The sequence below is a fragment of the Dendrobium catenatum genome, unplaced genomic scaffold (genome assembly GCF_001605985.2).
Source record: "Dendrobium catenatum unplaced genomic scaffold, ASM160598v2 fragScaff_scaffold_742, whole genome shotgun sequence".
Classification (NCBI taxonomy): domain Eukaryota; kingdom Viridiplantae; phylum Streptophyta; class Magnoliopsida; order Asparagales; family Orchidaceae; genus Dendrobium; species Dendrobium catenatum.
Genome location: NW_021319204.1, coordinates 2,215 through 9,214, shown reverse-complemented (window position 1 = coordinate 9,214; position 7,000 = coordinate 2,215). Strand labels below are relative to the sequence as shown.

Below are 7,000 nucleotides of genomic sequence, written 5' to 3'. Positions count from 1 at the left end.
TCGAATGGGAGATCGGGCCTAAAGAGTTCGGCATATTCGATGTGATGGGGCCTAGGGCTCGACAAAATTGGTGAGGTGGTCGGATAGGGAGCCAACGTACGAAAGGGCTAGGATGGTTACCGGGGTGGAAGCGGACACTCGGTCAGAGGCGTTCACGTGGATAGAGCTGATCGGGATCGAGTCAAGCCGAACGCTCACGGGTTGGGTGCGATTAGACCACCAACAACGGGCCTTCGAGTTGGGGGCGTTGAGCTAGAGCGGAATCAGAAGAACGTGCGGATTGGCTTCGATCGGTGTGGAGGCTTCGGAAGAGAATAAGGAAGACGAACAAATAGGTAATACTAAACATATTTCACATGATATGGAATGCAATGTGTTGAACATCAAGTATTTTAGTCAAACGGTTAAAATACTATCCCCAGGACCTTTGATTATTCTTAACATCTATGAGACCTTCATGATTAAACTTAATATTTTCTAGACATTCTGACTATAAGAAATTTAAATAGAAAAGAATTTTAAATATTTAAAACCATGATCTGCAATATTCTTATTTTCTAGCTGTAAACTAATAGATCTGCAAGAAGCAATTTTTATTACAGATAAACCTGTTTAGGACCATATGTACCTGTGCCATGCTTGTTCATAACTGAAGAGAGAACTGCGCATAAGCTTTACTTCAATTTCCTCATTTCCCTCTGCAATGATTTGCAATATTAGAGAGTTGACAGAGAGACACTTTATTGTAATTAGAGATCAGCGACAAACCACTTCGCTTCAAGGCAAATAAGAATGACTCCTCAGTTTTTGTGCTAGCATAGATAACATTTGGTTTGGCTTGATATTTAACTGTATAGTCAACCAAAGAAAGGCGTTGAGTACGGGATTCGTAGAAGCACCTTTGCAGCAGTAACAACATCCATCAAGAACACTTCACATGAGCAGGTCAGAGAAAATTAAAAAAAAAAAAAAAAAAGAAGTTTCCAGGAGTATAATTGGGGACAGGAAATCCTAAGAATTTCCATATGCAATTTCCTAAAAGAAATTATTTATCACCAACCATTTTACGTTGAGATTTGGGTTCATAGAAATCTATACTCCATATAAATATCTATTCTAAAAGAAAAATCTCAGTAAAAATGAGAGAAGATAAGGAATTCCTTGCAGAGATTTGAATCAGGAATTCCTATTATGATTTCTGACGAATAATGAGGAGCAACAGAGGGAGATTAAAATCGTTGAAGATTTAAAAAAAAATGCCTGCCAAAAAATATGTTTTTGTAATACCAAGTTCAATCAGGGGAAATTCTCCAGAACTCTCTTCCCAAACTTCTAAAACAAAAAGTTGTCGGGCATTAGAATCATAATATGAGACTCCAATTCTGCAAAAAACAAAATGTTAGTTATAAATACCATTAAAAAACAGTAAGGCATCAGTTTAAACAAGAAGAAAAGAAATAACAACAGAGAAAATTCTTAAGGAATAATGTGTAGGCTTGCAAATGAACCAAGTATTTGAAAATTTACTCATGGCTCGACTCGATTACAGCTCATTCATGATCATTTGCTTAAGTAATCAAACAAATTTGAATAATGTTTAAAATACTCATCCGTTAAATAATCAAAGCTTGAACAACTATGAGTTTAGCTCATTTATATTCATGAACAATATTAATTAAAGCTCGTTGAGAAGCTTGATTAATATTTAACACAAAGCTTGTGAATATGCTCTTTTAGAATTGATTAAGACAAGTTACAAACTTTTATTTAGTATATTTTAACATAATTTTTTATTTCATTATAATAAATAATTCTTATTTTATAAAAAATTAATTTCACATTTTATATTTTAATCTTTCAATAGAATAAATTTATTCATGAACAAAAAATATTTATTCATATTTGTTAGATTGTTTATTTAAAGTGTTCATTAGCAAACTTACTTATAAGAAGAATCATTTTTTACATGTTGATAGCTCGAAAACAACAAACTAAACATGCTTTTGAATAGGCTCTTTATAGTAACTCAAAAATACTTGCTAGATATATTTGTGAACAGGTACTACGTAATTGTTAGTTAGTAGGCTTGATAAGGATCATTTGTTAAAACTAAACATTTAGAAAAGTAAACTTCGATAAAACTCATTTGTTTAAAGATCGATAAACATGAAAATGAACCAAACATAAATATCTATCATTTTAAATGACACAAAACTTAAACGCAAAACAAAAAAAGCTCGAATTGAGCTTGAAACAAGCTGATAATAAATTAAGCTCAAACATGGAAAAGCACCTACTCAGTAACCTTAGAGTCTAAGGTTTTCGCTTGAGTAGATCTAAAATTGAATATATAGAGTGTAATTTTAGTAGTAATAGACCTAGTGAGGGGATTTTGACTTTGGGCGATCAAGTCATTAATAAGAGTACAATGTTTTATATATCTTGGATCTATTGTTCAGAATGATGGAGAAATAGATGGGGATATTATCAAGCATAATTCAAGTTAGATGATTGAAGTGGAGGAATGCATCGGGCTTGTTGTGTGATAGAAAAGTCCCCTAAACTTAAGGGAAAATTCTATAAGATGGTGGTAAGACTAGCAATGCTTTATAATGTCGAATGTTTGGCTATTAAAAGAGAAGCATGATACTAAGTTAAGTGTTGCAGATGATGAGGAATGTTCAGGTGGATGAGTGGTTTATCCTTAGAGATATGATACGAAATGAGCAGTTACGTGAAAAGGTTGGAGTAGCTCCAATGGAAGATAAGATTAGAGAGAGGTTCCTTAGATGGTTTAGTCACATAAAACGGCGGACTTCTGATGACCCGCTTAGGAAAAAATAGTAGGTATTAGATTTGACTTATGTTAAGAAAGGTAGAGGTAGACCTAAAAAGACTTGGTTAGAAAATTATTAGAAATGTTCTTTCTTATTAGATTTAAACGAGAATTTGACTTTTAACAAGACACAATGGAGAAAAAAGATTCATGTAGCCACCCCACGTAGTGGGAACAAAAGCTTGATGTTGTTGTTGTGTTGTTGTTGTATGAACAAGCAACCTACTCAGCTCGGCTCGTTCTTTTGCATCTCTAATAATGGACTTAGGTTTAGTAGAACAAAATCAAATATTTGATTGCAATTTTAGGGTGAGTAAGATTTGATTGCAATTGATGGTTAACAGAGAAAGGTTAAATATCTTGGATCTAATACCAAAAAAAGCATGAATATATAAGGATATAATTTTTAGAGTTGAGGTTGATGATTAAAATGGAGAACAATTTTCTAGGATAGCATGAAGTTAAATCACATAATGTACGGTTAAATATATTCATATAAAATACAACCAGACTAATTATGCTTTTTAGATCATAGTATTAGGCAATAAAAAATCAAAGATAACTAAGTTGATGCTGCCAAAAAAAAAAAGCTTTACCAAACCTATCTTCCCCATACCCATGACCACATTGAACATGCGGTCGCCATGCCCCAATCGCATTGCTCTCTCTCTTTTTCTCTAGTAGCTCGGCTAGTTGTCGCCTGTTCAACCTCGCCTCATCACCACATGCAGCACATAGCTTTCAGCCAACATGCCACCGAAGGTACTAGAGGGGTTGTCGCCACCTCTTTGCTCAATGTCTCTAATTCTATTCTCTCTCCCCTTCCTCCCCTCTTATTCATGTTGACTCCATTTATTGAACCGAGCCAATATGGGTATTGATGTGAACTCAAATCGATCAATTTGACCATTTATTGAACCGAGCCATCTAGGTATTGATGTGAACTCAAATCGATTCCAATTTGAACCCAAATTGAGCCTCTAATAGCTCACCCAGCTAAGCCTAACCCAATTTAAATTTCTCAAATCAGGAAACAATAGCTGAGATTATATTAAAATTCTTAAAAACCTGCCTGTTGTACCCATCGATTCTCTGAATTCCACGATTTGGAGCAACTGAGAGCCACCTCAAGCGTGTGACAGGATGAAACAAAAGAGGGAAATCGAGAAGAGGCGCGTGCGGCCTGTGTCGAAGGGCATTCATATTCTCTTCCAGAAAGGATCGAGCTAGGGAGACAATGCAAGGCGGCTACTAGCATGTGCGCCTAGGATTTTTTCTGTTATTGACTAAGGGAGAAAGAATTGTTGGGCTTTCGTATTCAAAATTTGAGAGGAGAGAAGTGGCTGGGAGTTGCGTGGGCATCCTGGGGCAAGGCTGAGTGGCTTTGAGATGTATTCGAAGTTCAATCAAGTAAAACCGAGAGGAGGAGTTGTTCTGTAGAAAAGTAGCAGTGGCCTGGGTTTCTCGATTTTTAGAGGAATCGAGGACAGAGACAAGCTTTGTCGTGGGTCTTAATAAAAGTCGAGGAGAGCCCTTGCAGCCCTTTGAAACAACTATTTGATTAAATTCAAGAGTAAATTTAAAACAACTTCATAATATTACTTTCCCTGTAGAATTATGGTTGGTATTCTATCTTTTGATTCATGTGAGAAGTATTAAATTTATATGAGTCTTTATATATAGCACATTCATGATAATTTTATACATATTTAATGAATAATATTAGAAAGCAGACATAGCTCAATTACAAAACGTCATTACACCTATATATTAGTTATATTTTTTTTACTTGAATAATTATATAAGAGCTGCATATCTTCCTGAGCACTCATAAGCTCATACGGACTTTACTTCTGATTATTTTTTACAGAAAAAGGGAAAGCATAAGTTTGAGGCGGAGAGTAGAAATAAGTAAATTTTTTTATTATATGTTTTCTTAATGTACAGTATAAGAAAAATTATCGTATTAAGCTTAGTAAAATATGTTTATATAGTATGTTTTTTGGAGTGGTAGTTGCCTTAGAGAAATTAATCAATAAAATTTTGGATTGCTTCCATTTGTCGAATTAAGTGTTAAGGTATTTGCATGTAACGTTTTATAAACAGTTGATACATAATGAAATTAAAAATGAATGTCTCCGTTACGACCCTCATGGCAACTGATGAAGTGGGTCAATGTGGAGGCATGAACATTTATGAATGTGATTTTCAATCTCAATTCCAAGTTTATAATTTCATGTTACCAAATTATATGTGGAAGCCTTTTGGAGGTGGTGGTTTAAAATTTAAATAAAACAAATAAACTTCTTTTATATAATGATGATAGCAATATTTTATTACTTCATAAAAAGTCAACAATATAAATGGGAGTACAATAATTAAATGCACACATGTGATTATGTATTGGAATAAATAATAAAAATGAATATTTAAATAATAGCCAACACAAAAAAATGTGCATAATTTTCTGTACAAGCAATACATATCCATGAATGAAGCAAGCATCTCATGAATAAAAATATTTGAAATGAGATAAAGTATGCTACATTACGGGTTGCAACAGCTATTTTGACAAAGTGCATAGAGGGCATGTCAAATAACAAAAAAAAATCTTGTTCGTGATTCCATAATTGTGTGGTACAAATATACCAAAAATATGTTGATGCACTATGAAAACGTGCAAAAGATCATGCAAGTGTGAAATGCATTGCATACATGTCAAATAATAAAATAATGAAAGCACATTGTTGGTAAATGCATCAAAAGAAAGCACAACATATCAAACTATTAAAATCAAGTACCCTATATGTACTCCAACCAAATACACAAATCCCTGAATGAGTTAAAAATATAAGAATTTATATTTGCTTCGCCTCACAAAGCATGCAAATATTTAAAATCATGTGATATTTTAGGAAATTCAACCTCACTTTTAAAAAAATAAAACTTATCACAGCACGATACTCTCAAGCAGATCGTTCTTTCCCAAAGGGCACAAAGTTGGTTAGTCTCATTTCCAAATCTGATCATCCTCTTGAAATGGCTGGAAGTGATAAGTTAAATCTCATTAAGAGATACACTAGCAATTGAATATTTACGTAGTTCACTATGATAGAATCATTTTTTAAATCTTATTCTAACGAATGACAAACGACTACCAAATTCATGATAATATTTGGTTTACGACTTTGCACTAAGCCTTCAACCTTTTTTATTAAAAAAAATCATTATAAACTATAAATTCTCGAGTTTAACACTTTTATGACAGCTCATAAAGTGGATATTAAAACTTGATCCTCCATTAACAAGTAATCAAAGTTTATATGATTCAAACAACAAAATAAAATAATCAAACAACCCCGAAAGATGACCAAGTAAAGAAAATGTCAATAAGAAAAGGCCTTTACTCTCAAAAAACCCCTAAATTCCAAAATTAATCACTTTGAGCTTAAATTCCAATAAATATGTCGCATGATTTTAAATACTCAAGTGAAATCTACCGCACATAAAACTCTCAAAAATTTAAATGTCAATAGACCCGCCAACAATTATTTATTGAGGGTAATAAATTTGAATATAACCTCAGCTCAGAAAGAACAAATATCTTGTCAAGCATAAAGTTATGATACATTCTCGAACAAATTCTTACCAATATATACGTAACACTTGTCCTCTACCCGATGATTTCACCTTCAAATGGCACAAGTAAAAAAATTATGACTGAGATCCTCTAACGAGATGATTTTACCACAAAATGGCACCACAAATTACACAAGTTTCCTTTGTTAAAAAACACTTAAGTAATGAACAAGAGGTGTGTTTAATAGGGCATAAAACTCTCTATTAGTTAAGGTCAACTTGATTTATCCCTTAAAAAAACATCTAGCTTGGGTCTAAAAAGTTCCCCTGGATGAAGCAACCTCTTGGTGCCAACAAGAATAATTCGATCAAATTGGATTGATTATCTCCTCTAACTAATTAGACAAGAGATCATGACAAAATTGGAATGATGAACCCATGAGATCTTGAAATGGTTCATCACATTTTTTCCTCATCCGCTTTAATTATCAATTCGTAAATTTCAATCATAGATCAATTTGTTACTACTATACGCCAAATACCTTCCTTATCTAATGATTAACCTTAATCAGAAGTTCTCTCATT

General features: G+C 33.3%; 1 long non-coding RNA gene across 1 annotated transcript; it reads right to left on the bottom strand.

Annotated features, from left to right (window-relative positions):
- Positions 1–628: 628 nt before the first annotated feature.
- On the bottom strand, positions 629–1,386 carry LOC110094918. Its single transcript, XR_002302918.2, has 3 exons — positions 1,288–1,386; positions 769–849; positions 629–698 (listed from the first exon to the last, which is right to left on the bottom strand). It is a non-coding gene; the product is annotated as an uncharacterized LOC110094918 (long non-coding RNA).
- Between the last annotated feature and the right edge of the window lie 5,614 nt (positions 1,387–7,000).